This window comes from Solanum stenotomum, chromosome 1 (assembly GCF_019186545.1).
Source record: "Solanum stenotomum isolate F172 chromosome 1, ASM1918654v1, whole genome shotgun sequence".
NCBI classification, from domain to species: Eukaryota; Viridiplantae; Streptophyta; class Magnoliopsida; order Solanales; family Solanaceae; genus Solanum; species Solanum stenotomum.
In genome coordinates, this window is record NC_064282.1 from 33,155,165 (window position 1) to 33,180,494 (window position 25,330).

Here is a 25,330-nt window from a genome sequence, read left to right on the forward strand (position 1 = left end):
TTAAAGCTAGAAAGATGATCTCTAAGGGTTGCTTGTACCATCTAGTGAGGGTAAGGGATGTAGATTCCAAAACCCCTTCTCTTGAGTCAGTCCTTATTGTAAAAGAGTTTCAAGAAGTGTTCCCAGATGATCTACCCCATATTCCTCCCGAAAGGGAAATAGATTTTGGTATTGACCTTCTTCTAGATACGCAACCTATCTCTATTCCTCCTTATAGAATGGCTCTGGCGGAACTTAAGTTGTTGAAGGAGCAGTTGCAAGATCTATTAGACAAAGGCTTTATCCGACCAAGCATCTCACCATGGGGTGCTCCGGTGTTGTTTGTTAAGAAAAAGGATGGTTCCCTCCGAATGTGTATTGATTATCGACAGTTGAACAAGGTGACCATTAAAAACAAGTATCCTCTTCCAAGGGTTGATGATTTGTTTGACCAACTCTAAGGGGCAAGTTATTTCTCTAAAATTTATCTCCGATCAGGTTATCAACAATTAAGGGTGAAATATAAAGATATTTTGAAAACGGCTTTTAGAACCCGATATGGTCATTATGAGTTTCTAGTAATTTCATTTGGTTTGCCTAATGCTCCGGCAACATTTATGGACTTGATGAATAGGGTGTTTAGACAATACCTTGACATGTTTGTGATTGTGTTCACAATGATATTTTTGATCTATTCAAGGAGTGAGAATGAGCATATTGATCATTTGAGGATCGTATTGCAAATTCTGAAGGAACAACAACTTTTTGCAAACTTTAGCAAATGTGAATTTTGGCTAAGATCGGTTGCTTTCCTTGGTCATATTGTGTCAAGCAAAGGTATAGAGGTAGATCCTAAGAAGACGGATGCAGTCAAGAATTTGCCTAGACCTCTATCACCTTCGGACATTAGAAGTTTCTTGGGTTTGGCTGTTTATTATCGACGATTTGTTAAGAGGTTTTCTTCTATTGCCTCTCTATTGACGGCTTTGACTCAAAAGAAGACTAAGTTTGTATGGTCCAAATCATGTGAAAAGAGTTTCCAAGAGTTGAAAGATAGATTTACCTCTACTTCGGTTTTGACCTTACCAGAGGGTACAAACGGTTTTGTGGTATATTGTGATGCCTCGAGAATTGGGTTGGGATGTGTGCTTATGCAAAACGGAAAGATTATTGCCTATGCTTCAAGGCAACTTAAGGTTCATGAGAAGAATTATACGACCCACGATCTTGAATTAGCGGCAGTGGTTTTTCTTTAAAGATATGGAGGCATTATTTGTATAGGGTGTATGTAGATGTGTTCACCAACCACAAAAGCCTATAATATGTGTTTAGTCTAAAGGACTTGAATCTTCTCCAAAGAAGGTAGCTTGAGTTATTGAAGAATTATGACATGAGTGTCCTTTATATCCCAGGAAAGGCAAATGTAGTAGTGTATGTTCTTTGTCTATGGGTAGTGTTGCTCATGTGATGATGATAGAAAAGAGTTGGCACGAGATGTGCATAGATTGGCCCAATTGGGTGTTCGATTGGTAGACTCCGCCAAGAGTGGTGTCATGCTCCATAATGGTTCTGAATCATATTTTGTAAGGGATATGAAAGCTAAACAAAGTCTAGATCCAATTTCGGTAGAATTGAAAGAAGCAGTACTCAAGAAGTCTGTTGAGGCTTTCTCTCAAGGGGGAGATGGAGTACTTAGATACCAAGGTCCATTATGTATTACAAATGTTGATGAGTTAAGGGAACAGATTTTGGTTGAAGCCCATAGTTCTCGGTATTTTATTCACCCGGGAGCCACCAAGATGTACCATGATTTGTGGGAGATCTATTAGTAGAATGAGATAGAAAAGGATATTGTAGGATTTGTGGCTAAGTGCCCAAATTGCCAACAAGTAAAGGTTGAGCACAAGAAACCGAGAGGTTTATCCCAAGACATCAGTATTCCTACTTGGAAGTGGTAAGATGTGAATATGGACTTTATAGTGGGGTTGTCGCGGACTCGATGCCAATATGATTCGATTTGGGTTATAGTAGACCGAATGACGAAATCAACCGATTTCATTCCCGTCAAGGTTTCTTATGTGGAGGAAGACTATGCCAAGTTGTATTTGAGGGAAATGGTAAGATTGAATGGTGTTCCATTGTCGATTATCTCCGATAGAGGTACTCAATTTACTTCTCAGTTTTTGAAGTCATTCCAAAAGGGTCTTGGCACAAAAGTGAAGCTTAGCACAACTTTTCACTCACAAACTGATGGGAAAGCGGAGTGAACGATCCAAACTTTAGAGGATATGTTGAGAGCATATGTCATCGATTTCAAGGGAAGTTGGGATGATCAATTGCCATTGATAGAGTTCACTTATAATAATAGCTACTATTCTAGTATTGGTATGGCCCCCCTTTGAAGCTCTTTATAATAGAAGGTGTAGGTCTCCCATAGGATGGTTTGAGGTGGGTGAGGTTGCTTTGATTGGACCCGAGTTAGTTCATAACGCTATGGAGAACGTACGGCTCATTAGAGAGAGGTTGAGAAAAACCCAAAGCCGACAAAAGACCTATGCCTATATTACAAAGAGAGACCTTGAGTTTGAGGTTAGTGATTGGGTCTATTTGAAAATCTCGCCTATGAAGGGTGTGATGAGATTTGGGAAGAAAGGGAAACTTAGTCCCTGATATGTAGGCCTGTATCAAATCTTAAGATGTGTTGGTAAGGTTGCCTATGAGCTTGATTAGCCAAATGATTTGGCAATGGTGCATCTGGTGTTCCATGTCTCTATGGTTAATAAGCGTGTTGGAGATCCTACATCCATAATTCCCCTAGAAGGATTGGAATCTGATGAAAGTCTCTCTTATAAAGAAGTACCAGTTGAGATTTTAGACCGGCAAGTTAAAAGATTGAGAAACAAGGAAGTTGCTTCCGTGAAGGTATTGTGGATAAACCACTTAGTTGAGGGTGCTACTTGGGAGGCCGAGGCCGATATGAAGTCTCGATATCCTCATCTTTTTCCTTCTACTCTAGATTGAGGTAATGAGTTTCCTCTTGGTTTGTTTATGATTTGAAGTCATGTGTGATTTAGATGTTCCCTTGATTTCTTTATGTGATGAATGTTCATGAAAACTTATGTTTTGAAAGAAAATGAGTTGTGTGATTGATTTTCCTCATGTTGTAGTGCATTGAATACAAGTTGCCCATAGACTCCATGAGATGAATTGATGAACATGTTTAGACATACATTTTTTAGATTGAATTGCATATGAGCTCCATGAGATTGTGTTGAGCATGATATGAGATGGAGAAGGTAGTTCCTCATTGAATATATGAAATATGAAAATTTCATGCATATTGGGTTGTTAGATGTAGTTCCTACCTCCTTAAGGTGCATTGAATAGATTTGACTTGGAGTTGATGTTTCCTCCTTAGTTGTGTGCATTTTGATATGCTGCATGCATGATGGGCTGCTAGTCTCAAGTCTTTTGTCTAGAAACGTGGTTAGAATCTCATACGAGGACGAATGATCCCAAGGGGGAGGTATGAAACACCCCGGATTCGAAACGAGACAAATAGCAGTTTTGGGAACTTACAAGTGCCAACCGACGATGGCCAACCACTGAGCATGGTTAGGACCACGGACCGTAGGTTGGTCCGTGGTTCGGCACCTCAAGAAAGCTCCAGGTCAAAACAATGATGGGAACCACAAGCCTTAGGTCCATTGATGCCCCGTGATTCAGTGGCCTGTCAACTAGTCAAAAGTCTCTGACCACGAACGACGATTGACTAGGACGGACCATAGGTCCATCCACGATCTCTCGGTCATGGTCCGTGGGTCAGAGACTGGCGGTTATTTTAGGGGCATATGGGTCTTTTCTGTTTTAATTAAATCAAAGTGGTGTTGTTTTTCCTAAGTCTAGGACAACTATATAAACATTTTTAACCCCCCAAACCCCTCATTCAAGTCATTTTCTCAAAATCCCAAAAGAATTCCCAAAACTCCTCTCAAATATTCTCTCTCTAGAAGTTCGAAGAAGAAGGAAGAAGAGGAAGCTAGGTCAAGATCAAGTCTCCAATTTTAAAGCTTCTGAGGGCTTTGTGATCAAGGTATGATAGATCTTCATCCATGGACATCTTCCATCCATGGAGTCCCATATAATTCCCCCAATTTGATGAATAATTCCCCAATTCTAGCTAGGGTTTCTTCAATTATTGTGGGTTATGATTATTATGGATCCAATTGAGTAGATTGTGATTGTTTATGATAGAATTAGTATAATTACATGTTTTTAGAATAAAATAACATGTACCCATGCCTATTCCATGATTCTAACCTAGAATTGATATAATTGGATTGATGTCATGAAGAGAAAATTTGTGGGTTTAGATGTATCCTTATAGGATTGATGAATTCTGATTAGAATTTCTTGAGAATGATGCTTAGATGATGATCATAAGAAGGGCTTTGATAGTAAAGCTTAGGGTATGAATTGTTAGTAATTGATGTCATTGTTATGGAAGGGATACTTCCTACATGAATTGCTAATTATGAATGAATGAATGTGAAAGGATTTTCTCACATGAATGATTCTAGGTTGAAAGGATTGCTCACCTAAAATAAATCTAGACTAAAAGACTATGTAATTGATGAGTCTAGAGGTGATTACCCTTGACCTTTATATGAAGGATATGAGGCGATTCCCCTACTCCTTATAATTGATAAAGAGGTGAGTCCCCATGTTTCTATTATGTTGAATGGACCTGTAGGCAAGTACCCATGATCCATATGATATAATATGCAGGCGAGTACCCGCATTATATGATGAATGATATGGAGGCGAGTACCTGCATCATGTGATGAGGTTGTGGAGGCAAGTACCCGTAATCTAAAAGTAAGTAAGGCAAGAAGCGAAATCCTTTAAGCAAGGCAAGAGGCGAATACCCATTAGCCTTTATAAGCTAGGCAAAGAGGTGAATCCCCATGTATTTAAAAGTAAGTATGAATAATGAGACTATGATGTAAAGAATGAATAATGTGGATTATTGCTAGAGATGCATTCCATGTGTTAAGCTTGACTAGAGGCGGATGACCCAAGTCTTGACTAAAGATGAGTAAGGTTGCTTGATAAGTATTCCCTTCTTATTATGATGATGATTTATGCGCATTGATTATGCTTATGGTTTGTATTAACTAATCATGATGTTTATGTTGTTTATGCTAGCTATCATATTTAGTACTTGATTGTACTAACACATACTTTGCCTACATTCTTATCAAATGTAGGGTCCGGCGACATTGATACTCATTCTCATGTCTAGGATCGTAGTAGCTCAAGGAAGTGAAGATTGGTGAGTCCTCATTGGATTCGACTATGTGATCACCACTTTCTTTTATGTCTTCTCGTTTTAGTTTTGGACTATTGTATGGGTTGTGTCCCGAGATTTTATTTAGGATATTTAGATGGTTTAAGACAATGTTATTAGACTTCCGCTTCATTTTATAAAGACTTCGATTGTATTGAAAAGTTTTAAATTTCTGTTCATTTCTATTACTTTATGTTATGATATGCTAAGTGGCTTGTATGAGGCTTCTTGGGGTCTTATATGCCTTGTTACATCTAGGGGTACCCCTGGGTCGTGACAGATGAATCCATGGTAGCCTAAGGGAACTTGCTTACCCTTGAGCTCGGTAAGTGAGTGATCTCCTAGCTTAGGTCTCTCAACAGCCGTCTGAAGATACCCTGTACTGAACAAAGAAATAGCAAGTGTAGTATTAGTGCACAAACAACGTTGTACTGGTAGGATCACGCGGCTATTCTAATAAGTGAGATATACACAAGTAACTACAACATAGTAACCCACACATATACAGAAGGAATAACAATTTACCAGTTCATGCTCAATGTATCAGTTTCACAATATCAATCAAATGCAACAGCCAATGATGGTCCTCTCATGGAACCCATACTCAAACTTTTAGTGTGTTGGAATATGACACCTGATCCAATAATGTGTCGGAAAGTGACGCCCAATCTAATCAACCGCAAGCACAAACAGAATAAGCACCAGAATGAATGATTTACACACTTGTATCGTACAATTAGGTAACATGTTCATTGCATGCTATAGAATCAAAATTAGTCATTTCATTAGATTTATTTCATCTTTCCCTATTCTCATACATGCATGAATACAATGGAGCAGTATCATGTATATATAACACAGACGGGAAACCAAACCATCATCTACCTCAAAACAGAACCTGGACATCTTAAGGAACTTGAGCTTTCCCTTTTCGAAGTCTCTCAGCTTTTTCTTAATCTAAAACTATTAAATTATGCAAAGGTTCAATAATGAAGGCCTAGTTTTCCCGAAATTTATCAAAATACTAACCCTTGGCCAACCCCATGATCCTAACACCTAACTAGGGTTTTTTCAACCATTAAATTAAAGCCAAAACTCTTCCCCAAGGACAAATATCAAGGATTCTAAGTTCTAAGAATCAATTTACGAAATAGGGGAGTAATTGACTTACCTTTAGCGTCAGAATCAATGAAAAATCAGAAGAAATAGTCCTAGGTCGCCCTTTTTCTCTCCAAGAACAGAGTTTGTAGAAAAATAATGTTTTTAGGACTTTTCCCATTTTTACTAGTGATTGGCCCGCCATAACGAGTCAAATCCTGCCATTGCGGCCCCACCATGGCGTGTTGCACTGAGACAGAGACTCGAAATTTGTGTTCCAAGTCTCAATGTCACAACACACCCTCGAACCTTGATGTTCAAAAACTATTCTTTCATGCTATGATCAATTACGAGAGTTCTATCCACCAGAATTCGATTCCGTAAAGCCGTACACTCTTCTTATCGTCTTGGCTATCCACTTAAATAATTAAATTCATAATCAAATCCCCAATCCATTACCATATTACCCTAGACCTTACCTGACTCAAATTTCATCCAAGTGTGGCCTAGGCTTGAAATTTCGAAGTTGCCCATTGTCTTACCCATAGATATTGTAACATGCCATAAAAATAAATACCAATGAACACATCACTCGTCCCCGAGTAACAAACTAGGAAAACTGTGCTTAGGCGAGAATGAGTAGTACCTGAATAGTCAAATAACTAGGGATACTTGTCTCGCATGTCTTTCTAGGTTTCCCAAGTAGCTTCCTTAACTGGACGATGCTTCTATTGAACTTTCACTAACTTAATCTCTTTGGTTCTCAGTTTTCAGACATCACGATAAGTGATTGCAACTGGTTCCTACTCATACCGGAGATCTTTGTTTAACAAAACCGAGTCCCGCTTGATGATATAATCTCCATCCCCATGATACTTCTTGGACACTTGGAACACTACTTGGAATACAGATAAGCTAGGTCGTAAAGGCAACCTATCAGCCGCTGGCCCTACACAGTGAAGGATCTCAAATGGGAAAATGTAGCGATGACTGAGCTTGCCCTTCTTGCCGAATCTCATCACCCCCTTTATGGGTGACATTTTTAGAAGAACTTGTTCACTAGCCTGAACATCATGTCTCTTACTTTACAATCTTCATACTCTTTCTATTGACTTTGAGCTGCTAGAAGCTGAGCTTGGATACTCCTCACCTTATCCTGATCATCCTTTACCAACTCCACCCCCAAAGATTTCACATCTCCAACCTCAAACCATCATATGAGTAATCTACATCCCTTCCCATAAAGTGCTACGAATGGTTCCATCTCAATGCTGGAGTAATAGATATTTTGTAAGAGAACTCACACAAATGTAGGAATTTATCTCAATGCCTCCAAAGTCAATTACACATGCCCTTCACATGTCTTCCAACACTTGAATTATCCTCTCCAACTATCCATCACGTAGTGGATAGAAAGTTGTGCTAAAAGGGAGTTGAGTGTCCAACTCTTCATGTAACTTCCCTCAAAACATCGATGTGAACTACGTGCCACAGTCTCAAATGATAGAAAGGGGCACCCCGTGCAGCCTTACTATCTCCTTAACATAAATCTTTGCCAACTTCTGGGCATTATAGTCTACTCTGACTGGAATGAAGTGGGATGAATTAGTCAGTCTGTCAACTACAACCCAAATGGAGTCAAATTTTCCCATTGACAGCCAAAACAATACGGAGATGGTCATCATGCTCTTCCTTTCTCTTTCAGTAGACCGAAATGTTATCAATAATGACAATTATAGTGGAACCGAGGAATGGTTTGAACACACATTTATCAAATTCATGAATGCTCCAAGGGCATTGGTCAACCCAAACAACATCAGCAAGAACTCATAGTGCCCATATCGAGTCCTGAATGTCTTCTTAGGTACATCTTCGGGCCTAATATTTAACTGATGATACCCAGACATTAAATCAGTTTTAGAGAATAGTATGCACCCCGCAAGTGGTCAAACAGGATTGGACCTATGTTATACAACATGCTAGATCAATTGCCTAGTGGGATTAAAGGTTTTTTTTTCTTGGCAAGATGCAAGTACCTAGTATAAGGATAAGATATTGTAGCCACGTGATTTTTGACCAAAATTAAGATTTTACACCATTTTAATACTTAAATATGATTAGTTCAGTAGGTTTAAAAATTTAAAATAAATAAATAAAAAAGATCTGAAAATTATAAAAAAAATTATATGCTCTCTTTACATTTAGATTTTAATAAAAGAAGCTTATGAATTGAATGTATTGGTTAGTTATTATTTATTTTAATTAATCCTTCAACTTTTACCTAGTATAAAATAAATAAATTATATATTATGAAAAAGAAGAAAAAAAAAGAGCCCTAATAAATTCAAATTATCTCACCAGTTATCCTAATTACCCTCAAACTCCCTATTCCTCCTAAAAATCATCTTCCTGCTTATTTATTTATTTTTCTTTTTCTTTTTCTTCCCCTTTTGTGTTTCACGTAAACTATCACGACCTAAGCCTACACCCTGGATGTGGCCGGTACTCGAGAATCATTGCTGGCCCCCAAGCGAACCCTCATCCCGGCTGGCTACAAACGGAAGACTAATTCAAGCATACATAAGCATCAAATTGACATAAACGTTTAATAACAATTTACTTAATCTCAAAACTTCACTGAATATACTGAGTATGAAACATAACTTTTAAATAAAATATCTGAAACTGAAAGAATCTCCAAAAATGTCTATCTATGAAGCCTCTACTATACAAAGATGAGTATCGGAACAAGACCCACGACTCCTCAAAAGAGTTACTACTAACAACCTCATAAAACTGGACTACTCCTAAATCAATGAGGTCTCACTCATAAGCATACGAGCGGATGAAGTGATCTTAACAGACTCTTGCTGAGAATCCTAATAACATGTATATGCATAATTAAAAGATACAGGTTGAATAACATCAATACATTGAATGTACGAATATGTAATATAGCTGAATAAAAAATAACTAAAGAAAGGACTGCAATAGATAACAATGTACTCAAGCTGAATGTAAAGAAATAAAGGAGTTAAATCATTTAAAACTTTACAAAATACTCTCTCATCTCTGAACTCAACATAATAAGTGATATATAAAAATACACTTTAACTCTATTAGGAGATTATCCAACCGACAACCATCACTATGAGCTAAGTTATGATACAACGTCTCACCCACGCTGCCAGAACTGTCATATACCTTGTTAGGATATAGTACACCTCAACTAAGTGGATCCACTAAGCTCTACCCGAAGGCACTTAGGATTCATCTAAAATTTATGATCCTGTACACATGTTAGCATACATGGTTTATGAGAAATGTGAGTTGTCTGAACTCATCCCCATATCGGTGCCTAATACAACTCCCAATAATATATATACTCATTCTCAATGTTTAAAAACATACTCTTCCTCTGGTTTGAGATAATTGCTTAAACTATCCTCTTAAAAGAGGTAATTTCTCTTGAAATATCCTTGAACTCGTAACTCATTTAGAAAACAAAGTTTCTCTTTTATCAATGTATAAACCGATACCTTTGGGAAAACTTAGTTCCGTTATACTCTTACTCAATTCATACTTGAAAACTCTTTCTCAAAAATGTATTAAATCTTGTTGTGATATGATTATTGATGGCTCAGGATGTCATACGGCATAAACATTGATGGTATATCTAGATACCATACGACTTAAATATTAATTACATACTCGACTGTCATACTAATCATGTTTTAAAACTCTTTCTCAAACTCCTATTTACTTTCTCAAAAACTCATTTTAAAACAAAAAATGTTGTCTTTAAAATATTCACAAAATTTATAACTCAAAATAGGGTTAATGCTGAAATATAGACATGAACAACTCAACCCAAGGATCTCAATAACAACATAGAAAACTCAAGTAGAAGCCTTGAAACCCTACCTTGAAGGATAAAAATCAAGAAAACCTTTCTTGAGTTTCTTGAATTAGTTTGTTGAAATCTCTATGACAAAGAATTGTGATTTTCATTAGTGATTCATAATTGTATGGAGGAATTTTAGTTGGAAAGAATGGAATTCTTGGAGAAAAACTTACCTTGAAGAAGAATCCTGAAAAATATTGAAAGAACCTTGAATTGAGTCTTCTACTTTGAATTTTCCTTAGGGTTTTGAGAGAGAAGAGAATGGGGGATTAAGAGATAAAAATTTGATTCTTTTGAGCCTCTAATTAGTCAAGAATTTTTTTAAGGGTTTTCTTATAGGTAAAAAGACAAAAACGACCCTTTTTAATATTTTCCCGTCGGCTAATTCGTCACTACACTGTACCCTATTACTAAAATGATCATAACGTTTTACTCGAAACTCGAATTAAGGTGAAATTGGTGGCTTTGTACAGAAGATTCAAAGACATTTAATTTGATAGGTTATGGGCCATTTAACTCTTTATATTCTAAGAGATATGGTCGTTTAAAGTTGACCCAAGTAAAATCTTACATCAAAACTTAATCGGTAAGGAAACTTTCAACTCAACTTTGTGCTAGGAGTTTTTAGTGAAGTTAATTGATATCCAAAATAATTCTCACACTAAAGAATTTACCTTTACATATATGAGGAATTTATGAATAACTCGATAAGACCTTAGATGCAAATAGAGAATTGTTCGGGCCCTAGCATAGAAATTTTTGGGGTGTTACAATATCTCCCCCTTGAGATCATTCATCCTCGAATGATTGTTAAACTGAGGATGGAAGGGAAAAATGTTATCTTTTTGACTTTTGAACTTCCCTACTAACCTTCAACCAACTTTGAGCCCATATCAAGAAACATCTAATGCATCATGCATTCATCCACATGCTACTAACACCATATTCAAGCCTAGTACAATAACCACTCCATGAAGACCTACTAACTAACCCTTGTAAGAAATCCTCATTCTCTCGTCAGTTCTACCAACGTAACTTTTATGTAGTATTACCAGGAAACTGACTTATTACTCATCGTAAAACCTTATCTCCTTCTTCCTCCACATTTATAACCTTAGATGGAATTAACACACCATCACTATCACAATGAGCAATAGCAATCCTCTTCTCTATCCTTCACACATCACCTATCCACCACACCAATTTTAAAATTAAATAAGGATTGTTGCAATAGCTCTAGGCCAAAAGGTCATAAGTACGGTTCTTTCAAGATATCTGATATAAGAATATGCATGACATAACATTATGTTTCTAGCCATTGAGAGTAAATCATGAATTTACGAGACTGAGCATAACATGAGACATGAGTGCTTATATGAATAGGTTCATATCATGAGGCTGATATCCATAACTTTATGGATTAACATTAAGATCAATGGGCTAAAGTCCTTGCCCTTCACTCTAGAAACTGAGAATAGATGTGAATATCTCTGAAGTATATGAGCATAGGTCATAGACACAATTCTGCTATTAGGAATATCAACAATATGTTGTCATAACTAGACTTGAAGAATACACTAGAGTATGAATGGATTGATGTACCTCTAAAACTCTTTTTGAAAACATCAGTATCTCATTCTATGATAGCCTTACATACTTGGAAGAACAAGGTTCTTGAAGACGTGAAAAAGCTTGAAGAAGATCTTGATTAGAAGCCTTGAAACCCTAGCTTGAAGGATAAAAATCAGGAAACCCTTTCTTGAGTTTTCTTGAATTAGTTTCTTGAAACTCTATGGCCAAGAATTATGATTTTCATTAGTGATTCATAATTGTATGGAGGAATTTGAGTTGAAAAGAATGGAATTCTTGGAGAAGGACTTACCTTAAAAAAGAATCTTGAAAAAGATTGAAAGAATCTTGAATGGAGTCTTCTACACTTAAAACTTGGATTGACGCGAAATTGGTGGCGTTAGAAACAAGATTCAAATACCTTTACTTTTATAGGTTATCGGCCACGTAACTCTATAAATTCTAAGAGATATGGTCATTTAAAGTTGACCCAAGTAAACTCTTACATCAAAACTTAATCGGTGAGGAAACTTTCGACTCAACTTTGTGCTAAGAGTTCTAGTGACCTTAATTCATATCCAAATTCATTCCCACTCTATAGAATTTAACTTTACACATATGGGCAATTTAAAAATCACCCGGTATGATCTTATTTAAAAATGAAGAATGGTTTGAGTCTCACTCACGGGCTTCTCTCAAGCCCCTCTACAGTCTCAGGACTTTCTCAAGATTCTTACTAAGAATAACTCATCGATAAGGATGTAGTGCTTCACTTTTCAACCACCTTTACTATGAGGGGTAGTCGAATGGATCAGAAAAACGCACAAGTATGAATAATTTCATTATGACTTAGTTCTAATGCACGATTTAGAGTATGAAAGAAGGGAAACTTTTCTTAAATGTCTGTAGTCCCTTATTTATAGAAGTCGGGTCCTCACAACTACAAATAGGATCCTACTAACACAACTTCATAAACATCCTAGGAAACTTGAACTCTTTGCTTTGAAACCAAGTTTGTCATGAACCGAATCTACACCCTGGACGTGGCCAGCACTCGAAAACCATTGTTGATCCTCAAGCTAACCCTCATCCTTTCTGACTACAAGCGAAAGACTAACTCAAGCAGACCTAAGCATCAAATTGAAATAAATGTTTAAAAACAATATATTGAATGACAAAACTGAATTGAATATACTAAGTATAAAACATTAGTTTTAAATAAAACATCTAAAACTGAATGACTCTCCAAAATTGTATAACAATGAAACCTCTACCGTATATGGACGAGTGTCGTGATAAGACCCACGACTACTCAAAATGTTACTAATACTAACAACTCATAAAACTGGAGTCCTCTAGAAGCAAAGAGACCTCACTCGAAAGTTGATGAGCGGATGAAGTGATCTCAACAGACTCTTGTTGAGGATCCTAAGAATCTGTATATACATCATTAAAAGATTTAGGTTGAATGACATCAGTACATTGAATGTACGAGTACATAATATAGCTTAATAACAAATAACTAAAATGAAGGTCTACAATAGATAACAATGTACTCAAGCTGAATGTAAAGAAATAAAGGAGTTAAATCATTTAAAGCTTTACAAAATACTTTCTCATCTATGAACTCAACATAATAAATAATATATAAAAATACACTTTAAGTCTATTGGGAGATTCTCTAACAAACAACCATCACCATGAGCTACATGATGATACAACATCTCACCCACGGTGCTAGAATTGTCCTATACCTTGTCGAGATATAGGACACCTCAACTAAGTGGATCCACTAAGCTATGTTCGAAGGAACTTAAGATTCATCTAAAACGTATGATCATGTACCCATGTTGGCATACATGGTTTATGAGGAATGTGAGTTGTCTGAAGTCATCATCATATGAGTGTTAAATACTACTCCCAATAATATATATACTCATGCTCAATGTTTAAAAAACTTACTCTTTCTATGGTTTGAGATAATTCCTCAAACTATCCTCTTAAAAGAGGTAACTGCTCTTGAAATATCTTTGCCTCATTACTCATTTAGAAATCAAAGTTTCTCTTTATCAATGTAAAAATTGATACTTTTTGGAATACTTAGTTCCCTTATACTCTTATTCAATTCATATTTTAAAAGTCTTTCTCAAAAATATATCAAAATCATATTGTGATATGATCATTGATGAATCTAGAAGTCATACTGCATAAACAATAATGGCATAACTATATACCATACTATTTAAAGATTGATAGCATACTCGATTGTCACACTAATCATGTTTTAGAAATCTTTCTCAAAAACTCATCTTTACTTCTTCAAAAACTTAGTTTAAATTTCAAGTGTTGACTTTTAGAAAAGCTTCTCAAGATTTATAACTAAATTCATAGGGTTCATGCGGAATTATGGGCATGAAAGACTCAACTCAGGGATCTTAATAGCAATATGGAAACTCAGTACTCAGAACTCACGAACTCAACGATACTACTCATCTAAAAAAATACTCAATTCATAGGGTTCATGCTGAAATATAGACATGAACGAATCAATTCAAGAATCTTAATGCATAACATATAACATATCTGGAATAACAAGGTTCTTGAAGAATCTTGAAGAAGAACTTGATTAGAAGCCTTGTAACCTTAACTTGAAGGAGAAAAATCAAGAAAACCTTTCTTGAGATTTCTTGAATTAGTTTCTTGAAACTCTATGGCCAAGAAATTATGTTTTTCATTAGTGATTCAAAATTGTATGGAGGAATTTGAGTTGAAAAGAATGGAATTCTTCGAGAAAGACTTACCCTAAAGAAGAATCTTGAATGAAGTCTTCTACTTTGATTTTTCCTTAGGGTTTGAGAGAGAAGAGAATGATCAATGAAGAGATGAAAATTTGATTATTTGGGTCTTTAATCAGTCAAGAAATTCGTTTAGGGTTTTCTTAGAGGTAAAAATATAAAAATGACCCTTTTTAATGTTTTCCCATCGATTAATTCGTTACTTCACTGTATCAGTTTACTAAAATGGTCATAACTTTTTACTCAAAACTTAGATTGATGCAAAATTTGTGGCGTTGGAAAGTAGATTGAAATACCTTTAATTTGATAGGTTATGGGCCACGTAGCTCTATATATTCTAAGAGATATGGTCGTTTAAATTTGACCCAAGTAAAATCTTATATCAAAACTTAATCGGTAAGGAGACTTTCAACTCAACTTTGTGCTAGTAGTTCTAATGACCTTAATTCATATCCAAATTCATTCTCACTCTAAAGAATTTAACTTTACACATATGGGCAATTGAAGAATCACCCGGTACGATCTTATTCAAAAATGAAGAATGGTTTGAGTCTTAGTTTATAAATTTTTGGGGTGTTACAGGCCTTTTCTGGGGAAATAGACTAAGCATATCAACTTTTGGCATGGTCATTAAAATTTGGGAGGTTGATAAGCACCAGACATCTTTAATCTATCAATCCTTGCAAAGTACGATTAGACATACATGAGGAAAGACTTAGTGGAAGCTTTGTCCTTATCTTTGATGGTCCCTTCTATGAAATCCTTCAAATAATTGAGTGGGATCATCCCTTTGAAAAAAAATAGGATCTCGTTGATAGGCATTGTTTACTTCACATGATTTTCAATATTTTCAACTTCAATACCCGTTCTAGGCGTATCAATGGACTCTCCATCTAATGATCCATCCATCATGTCTATAACTTATTGATCTGAGACTCTTGGTTTTGTATATACTTCGTCAATCCTTCAACTATATTTGCCAGGTTTGAAAATATTTCTTCACTGGATGAAACATCAATTACCATTGTTTGCATGACAATTGGAAACATCAGGGAGTAGCATGTAATAACCAAGGAAATCAGTTTTGGAAATTTTTGAGCTATTTGTTAATTACGATTGGTTAGTTGACAGGTGATTTTAAATAATTAATTTTAGTTGGTGGCTAATGGGCTAAGTCCATAATTTATTGGAAACCCTATACCACTTGGCCCATGTACTAAAATAAGTTACTGAGTTTCTCACTTATAATAAATAATTAATTTAGAAAAGGAAGGAGGTAGAAATGGACGAACAACATAGGAAAAAGATCGAACTCAGGTCAGGTAACAATCAAATAGTACAATTAGCTTTAAATGCTTAGACTTAATTATTTATTGAATATATGGAATCTTATGTGATTTTATGGATTGGGTGACTAAGAATGTGAGGTTTTCTTTTAATTGAATGTTGTACCAATAGTGTTGCTATGTTTTTTGGTGGATGGGTGAAGAAAAGATGATGATTGGCTAAACATAGGCAAATGGTAAATAATTGGAATAATGATTCAAGAGTTACAGTTGGTTCAGGAGTTAGCAGACCAGTTTTAATATTTTTCAGATTTTAGTTTTTTATAATTATCACATTATAAATTATGTGTTTGGTATACTGAAATGGGTAATTAAATATTGGGTGTATTATATTGTATGAAAACTATTAGAATTGTATTGTTCGAAGAAATTAAGACTTAACCCTAAGCTTGAAACTTAGGAACTTGACTACAGATTTGGGTGAGTTTTTAAGGGTCTAGCCTAGACATAGAGTAATATGAATGTTGTTAGTTTCGAAATCTTATTGTGATCATTTATTTGAATAGATTGCTTTGAGTTTGAAGTTCAACGAAAAGGGAAGGCTCAAGTCCGGAAGTTAATTCTTGATTGATTGAGGCAAGTCGATTTTTAAACCCTTGTTAAGTGCATAGAGTCGTGTATTTCGTTGTGGTATGTGTTGGGGAGTAATGGGACTTGGTGATGGGTTGAGTTGTCCATGTTGAATAATTCTAATGATGAAAGAGGGTAATAAAAGGCAATGTGATTAATTGTTGGTGTATGATGTGTTGAGAATGATTTTGAAAGACTTATTGATTCATTGTTTATGTTGTATCATGATTGTGTTGTTGTGAATTGTCCAATGTTATGAAAATGGTCATATCCTCATTATTTGTGTGAACATGTCATTTGCATAATTCTGAGACATGGTTGTGACAAGTGTTATGTGAATTGAGAAAGAATAAGAAATTAAAGAGGATGTACCATTTTGAGGAACGTATCGTGCACCTTGTGCACCTTGATGGATACTTTATATAGAGGGGAGTATCACACGTGTGATGTATACTATTATCGAGGGACGTGTCGCGTGCCACGACAGATGCATGGACAAATATGTCCCCCATGGGTCCCGGACTGAAAGACAATGGATGTGTATTGTTAGGTCAGACATTCATCACTATACTTGACATTGCATTCATTACATTGCACATCTTTATCATTGATGGACTTGATCTTGTGTGTTGTTGATCTTGTGAGTGTCTTTCTGTGGAAGTTGTGATTGATGAATAGTGAGTTTGTTGTTGAGGATATATAATTGTTAAAGTGTTGTTGTTGAGTTGTGTGTTATGTAAATTATGAACTGTTAGGTTGGGTTGTTTTTATGCAGGTTGTAGTTATGGAGGTTCGGTTGGGTTGTAAGGAGGACCCGTATTCTATTCCCTTAGCTAGTGTTTAAAAGTTTACTTGATGAGTACCGTGTGGTTTGGTACTCACCCCTTTCTTCTAAATTTTTGTAGGTTATTAGTTCGAACCTTCGTGATATTTTCTCTTCTCCTTGTCTGAGGCTTCTTGTGGAGGTTTGTGAGGTTTGGAGGTTTGTGAGATCTCATTTCTCGGATCTCTATCTTATGATCTTGTTCTATTCTAGAAATAATTTCATTTGAGACTTGTATTTTCTTTCAATTTTGTTATAACACATTAAAGGCTTGTGCACATGACAACCAGGTTTTGGGGTATTTTTAAGTTGATTATAAATTTTGACATTTTATCACAAAGGCTGAGTTTTAGGCTGACTTGTCTTGGTGTGATAAGACGAGTGCCATCACGTCCATTTTTGGGTCGTGACAAAATGGTATCAAAGCACCAGGTTCATAGGTCTCACGTTTGTACAAGCCGAGTCTAAGTAGAGTCTCGAGGATTGGTGCGAAGACGTCTGTACTTATCTTCAGAAGCTATAGTGACTTTTAGGAAAAATCTCACTTCTCGGATCTCTATCATGCATACTTGGTCCAGTTTTGATTCTTATCACTTCATCTTATTCACTCTCACTTATGTGATGACTCGTGCATAGTTCCTCATGTGAGTAGCTGATGTTGTGTATGGTTTGGTTGTTAGATCTGGTACTAAGGTTGAAGTGATATACTTTTGGAAATGATGTGTGGTCAGATTTAGAATGTTCAACATTTCGAAGAAATTGTGTGAGGTTATGGTTTGATGATGTACTTTGAGGATAAATAAACGATTAGGTTGAACAGTGGTTTAAGGGACTTCGTGAGCGTATTATATTTTTTTAGGCTATTCATCTAGTAGTGGGATCAATACTTGTGTGGTATAGGCAATATCTAGAGTGGTTTGACAATTGGAAGTGGAATGACTAAGAGGATGGCTAGATAATAAACGTTGTAACTCTGAAAAATAGAGTTAGAAAAGTTGTCATAACACGTATGTATTACTTAGCGAATGATGAGAACGATGTTGCGCCAATGGAGGTCAAAATAGCTACTACGATTTTATAGAATGTGTGTATATCGAAGAAGGTCATGATACGACTACTACAATAGTATCGATGTTTACTTGGTTAGAGTTACAGAGTGTGTTACTTCTACTACCGACCTGATATAAGAAAGAATGAATATCTCTTGGGATAGAGACGAAAAAGATTTGATAATGTTTTGTAAATATTCAATGGATAGAAATCTATGGGCTATTTGGGTGCAATCTTCTCAATAGATATGATATGCTCTAGTGGTGGAACTAATAAACTTTTGCGGTGTTTACACTAGTGGTATATGGAAACGAATATGTCGATTGTCAAGTACGAGTACTAACTACTCAAAGAGTTACTGGTTGTATCACATGCTCGTATAATGAGATTCAATGTTGCATTCACATTTAAGTAACCAACTAGGTTGTTACTACAAATGTTTGGGGTTAAGCAGTGTGTATAAGAAGTATTTTAGTGGTGGATGGTTGATACTGTGTTAATGCATTAAGTAGAGAAGTGTATCTGGAGTTGCTGGTGGCTCTATCACCGGCTTCGTAGTTTGCTCTCGGTCCTGGGCTGGTGCTGTAGCTCTTGCCCGAATTTGTCAAGACCCAATTTCTCAGGTCATGATGGCGCCTACTATATGACCCACCAGTAGGCAAGCCGACCCATATCCCAAAACTCGAAGTAATGGGATGTTAGGGTAGAAAACCAACCAATCAACCTAAAATAGTAATAAATATAACAAGAACATGCAATGAACGGGCGGAAGCCACTAGACGTATATACACAAAATGAATTCCTCCCAAAACCTGGAAGTCACAAGTCCAGAGCTGCTAACAAAAGTACAAGTCCTAAAAGTGGACTACAGAAACAAGTTGTCTAAAAAGGCAAAAGACAAGCAAGAGTAAGTACAGAAGGAGACGGGCAAATCCAGGACGTTGTGTGCTCACCCTTGCCTCCGATCACGACCGCAGCTGGCTCGAATCAACGTCGGTAGCTAATACTCAGACCTGCATCACGAAAATAGATGCAGAGTGTAGTATGAGTACCAAAACAACAGGTACCAAGTAGGCATCAAGCCGACTGAGCAAGATAAGCAAAAGTGAACTGAAATGCGAATAAAGGGTCACAATCAAGGGCAAAAGAGTAGTAAATGTGGGTATGTACACGAGCGTACAGGCAACAAAGACAAGGAATCTAACTAACTCCGCCGGGCTCCCATAAACCCGACAGGTATGCTCGTGCACAATAAAAGAAACCACCTGCCCGGACCCCCATAAGCCCGGCAGATGCACTGGCAGTTGAAGTAAAAGAATGGAGCTAGAAGTTCTATTACAATATTACCAATTTCCAGACTTTAACTGAACCATTCCCAATTATATTCCAAGATCTCATTACATTCCGGACTTTAATCGGAACATCTCCAACCTCTAAAACCTCAACCTACAGATGAGAGTAATCAAGATTAAACTGAAGCTTCAGTAAGGAATTGGGAATGCACCACGTGCAAGCTGGACCACGGACTCGAACCGGGTACTATAGCTAATGAGTCAACCTATATGGGCTGGACCACGGACTCGAACCGGGTGTTGTAGCCAAAGGTCAGGAACGGGTGGGCTGGACCACGGACTCGAACCGGGTACTGTAGCCAAAATCAGATCACAGGTAAGCTGGACCACGAACTCGAATCAGGTACTACAGCTAAGCCTGGACATAAGTAAGCTGGACCACGGACTCTAACCGGGTATCTGTAGCCGATAGAAAACCAGGGCATTATGGATACAAGGTCATAATCTGAGTTACCGCCTAGCTAAGGCTCAGACTATCAGACTCAAGTCTGCTATAACAGTCTACAAGGAGCTGACCGTCCGGAACGACGTTGGAAAAAGTTTTACTGCCCAACGACATCCAAATCCTCGCAAGTCTATGGCAACACTAGTCTAAGCCTAAACTAAGGCCAAACATACTTCAAATCAATATAATCATATACACCACAAGGTATGGATGTTCAATAATATCAAGAGTCATGCTTTCATAATCCAGCAATTTCCCGAAATAAGGTTTAAGACAGGAATTATAGAAATTTAGCATGCTCGACACCCGAACCCCTCCATACTCAAGCTAATCAATAAACAATTGCCTAAACATGCTCAATCTCACGAGGGGAAAGCCATAGCCTACCTGAAAGCCGATCACGCGTGCTCCAACTCACAGTACCTGAGCTTTTCCCCTTCGAACGGTCTCCAAATGCTTCCCTACTATCAAAAGGTTAATCACGTCGTCATTACAAATATGTTGACACTAAAATTATATTTTTCGGAGAGGGACCCAAAATTGGGTCTAAAACGGGATTGTAGGACCCACAATTGGAATCTCAAAAATGAATTCGTGAAAACGTCCCAAATACCTTACTAAACTAATAATCCAAAATTTAGCACAAAAAGATGCCTAAAACATAGCAAATCATCCCCAACAATTAAAATCATTAATAAGTTTTGACTTACGACTTGGCAGCCCCTTGATCACCAAATTCTAGAATAACGAGACCCTTCCAACCCAAACAGATTATACCACGACGATCCTTGAAAAAAACTCTACAAGTTAGCCTCAAGAATAACTCAAAACAGACCTAAGATGATCAAGATCTAACCTTTCAAAGTTCAACAAAAATTCATTCCGAAAATCACTCTAGCAGTAGCTAAATTTGATTCTTTACCTCAAATAAAGCCTCCCCTCGCGTTTCTGAGCTCACATCTAGATTCCCCACGAAATTCTCTTGAAATTAGCCTTTTGAATCACCTAATTTAAGCTTAAAATAGAGGAGATATCTATGTTTGTAGATAAGGAAGAAAAAAGAAAAAAAAAGGGTGAAAATTGTTCTTAAATCTGGACATTTCCAGATTTCAACACGTTGCCACGTGGCGTCGCGTGGCTCTGCCACGTCACCACCGCGTCAGAATTCAACAACTCTTCAAACTTAAATTTCGATGTTCCGGATTCGTTCAGATTCAGAAAAACACAAACCGTATATGGAATCTGATTGGAAATGATATTTCGGACTCAACGGTAAAGTGGGAATTTCCATTGGAGATCGCTTCGATTAAAAGTGGGTCCCACCCAGTATCGTTTTGACCCAGATTCCACAACGGGCATCTAAAGCCTCGGGAAGTGAACAAAGGGTCGTTTTAGACTAGAATTGATATTCCGAAGTTAACCTAGCTGTCAGAATTTTTATCTGAGCACGTCTTCTAAGAAGGTTGACCAAAGTCAACTATAGGCCAAAATGCAAGGGCAAAAGCGTCAAATGGCCCTAAACTCGTACCAATTGCCTCGATACTTGTGTTGACCATGCTACTAGCCAAATTTGGCCGTTACCTGAATTTATGACCGAAATCAACTTTTCAAGTTATAAAATCTCCAAAACAGGGAAATGGGCCTAAAACCCAAACGAACGACCAGGCGACCGAACAGTCAGTGCCAGCAAGTCATAAATGACTTGGGGTCGCTACAGGAACGCTCTAAACGATGGAATGAATGCTTTAATTTAAAAATGACCTAGAGGGTCATTACAATATCCTCTACTAAAAGAACTTTCGTCTGCGAAAGTAAGAGTCAAGAAGTACCTGAAGGCTCAAATAAGCCGGGGAACTGCGCCCGCATCTCATGCTCGGTCTCCCAGGTAGCCTCCTCAACTGGACGATGTCTCCAATGGACCTTAACCATAGGAATGGCTCTGGAACGCAACCGTCTGATATCTCTGGCCAAAATAGCAACTGGCTCCTCAATGTATCTCAAACTGTCATCCAAGTCAACTGCATCATACTGAATCATATAGGATTTATCTTGAACATACCGACGCAACATCGAAACATGAAATCTAACTCATATGCGACCTCCCCAACTGTCCTCAATATCTCAAAAGGACCTATATACCTGGGGCTAAGCTTGCCCCGCCTCCCCAATCTCATTACACCCTTCATGGGCGACACACGGAGGAATACTCTATCACCAACAACAAATTTCAACGGTTGACGCATACGGTCTGCATAACTCTGATGTCTACTCTGGGCTGTCCTGAGCCTATCCTGAATCACCCTCACATGATCTAAAGCCTCTCGCATTAAGTCTGTACCGCGCGGCCTGGGTTCTGTAGACTCAAACCAACCAACTGGAGAGCGACAACACCTACCATATAAGGCATCGAATGGGACCATCTGAATACTCGAGTGGTAGAAGTTGTTGTACACAAACTCTGCCAAAGGCAAATACTGGTCCCACTGACCCCCAAAATCCATAACACAAGCCCGCAACATGTCCTCAAGAACCTGAATCGTGCGCTCCGACTGACCATCAGTCTGCAGCTGGAAAGCTGTGCTAAGGTCAACACGGGTACCCAACTCATCCGGGAAGGTCCTCCAAAAGCTAGATGTGAACTGTGGGCCCCGGTCTGAGATGATGGAAACAAGCACACCATGAAGACGAACCACCTCTCGAATGTAGATACGGGCTAACCTCTCAGCACTGTAGGAAGTATGGACAGGAATGAAGTGTACTGACTTGGTCAATCGATCCATGATGACCCAAATACTCTCAAGACCACGGGAAGTGCGGGGTAATCCTACAACGAAGTCCATGGTGATCCTCTCTCATTTCCACTCAGGAATGAGTAATCTCTGAAGCTCGCCACCAGGCCTCAAATGCTCGGCCTTAACCTGCTAACAACTCAAGCAATGCGATACATAATCCGCAATATCTCTCCTCATGCCGCTCCACCAGTAGTGCTGTCTCAAGTCCCGATACATCTTAGTTGTGCCCGGATGAATAGAATATTTGGAGTCATGGGCCTCGGTAAGAATCATCTGAATCAAACCCCCAACTCTTGGAACACAAAGTCGATCACCAAATCTTAAAACCCTATCTAAATCTAAGGTAGCCAGGCCAGTGTCACCTCCCAAAACTCGATCTCGAAGTGCCACTAAATCCTCAAACTGACGGTTGCGAATCCGATCCGACAGAGATGACTGAGCATCCACATAAGCTAGTACACACCGGGAATCAGAGATATCAAGCCGTATCATCCGGTTAGCTAAGGACTGGATGTCCAAAGCTAATGGTCGCTCCGTAGTAGAAAGAAAGGCTAGACTACCCATAGTCACTGCCTTCCGACTCAAGGCGTCCGCTACTACATTCGCCTTGCCCGGATGGTAGAGAATAGAAAGGTCATAGTCCTTCAGGAGCTCAATCCAACGGCGCTGTCTCGAATTAAGATCCCTATGGCTCATAATGTACTGAAGGCTCATGTGATCAGTATAGATCTCGCATCGAACTCCATACAAGTAATGCCTCCAAATCTTAAGCGCAAAAACAACCGCCGCCAACTCTAAGTAATGAGTGGGGTAGTTGCGCTCATGCGGCTTAAGCAACCTCGACGAATAAGCAATAACGCGGCCCTGCTGCATCAGTACACAACCCAAACCAATGTCGGATACGTCACAATAAACAGTAAACCCCTCGCCCTCAACTGGAAGAGTCAATATAGGAGCGGTGGTAAGCAACTCCTTAAGCCTCAGAAAGCTCCTCTCGCACTCCTCCGACCACACAAATGGAACATCCTGGCGAGTCAACCGAGTCAAAGGCACTGCTATAGTAGAAAATCCCTCAACAAAACGCCTGTAGTAGGCTGCCAATCCGACGGAGCTACGAATCTCAGTCACAGAGATGGGCCTGGCGCAATAACGAATGGCCTCAATCTTAGCGGGATCTATTATAATGTCATCCTTAGACACCACGTGCCCCAAGAATGCTACGGAAACAAGCCAAAACTCGCACTTTGAGAACTTGTTATAAAGTCGATGGCCTTTCAAAGTCTGGAGCACTATCCTCAAATGCTGCTCATACTCCTCCTGGCTCCGCGAGTATACTAGAATATCATCTATGAAGACTATGACAAAGGAATCTAAGTACGGCCTAAACACCCTAGTCATCAAGTCCATGAACGCGGCAGGGGCGTTAGTCAACCCAAATGACATCACTAGGAACTCATAGTGGCCATAACGAGTCCTAAATGCAGTTTTAGGGACGTCCGTGTCACGACCCGGGATCACCTCCTAGTCGTAACCGGCGTACTCGACCTCGAAGAGGTCTAATACAAGCCTCTTAGCATTCATTCATCACATAGACACTAAAACCATAAGGAATTAAAAACTTTCTTTACCAAGAAAAAAATTTCATAAAAAAAAAACATAGCAAGCGGAAGACTTTCTAGACTTTATACATAATGTCTCAAAACCATCTAATACTTTAGAGTACAAAATTTGTGACCAATCTCATACACAACTTAAACAATACTAAAAAAACGTAAAAGAACATATGGGGTATTGTCCTCGAATATATGAGGACTCACCAAGTCTTCATCTTCAACACTTAGAAACATATCAAATAGTCATAACATGTCACCATCTCCAAATCCCTACACTTTAGTCAAAAAGGGAAAGAAAGGGGTTAGCACAATTAAGTACTAAGTATGGAAGCTATGCAAAAACATGCTAAAAGGGACGTTTATTGGAGAAACATGCTTTTATGCCATTTGGTAAAACTTCATGAAAAAAAATACAAGTATAAGAGTCACAATATCCAACCATAACCAACATACAAGTCATTAACCACTTTAGCACATACTCCACACATAACCCATTCCTTCACCTTAAACCATCCACCTCAAGTAACCCTTGGACAACACTTTGTGCAATGTATGGATAGCGTCCCATACCACCATCCACACTAAAGCATCATCCTAAGGCCACCAAATGTGAACTTACCACTTATCATGCTTCATATCACAAG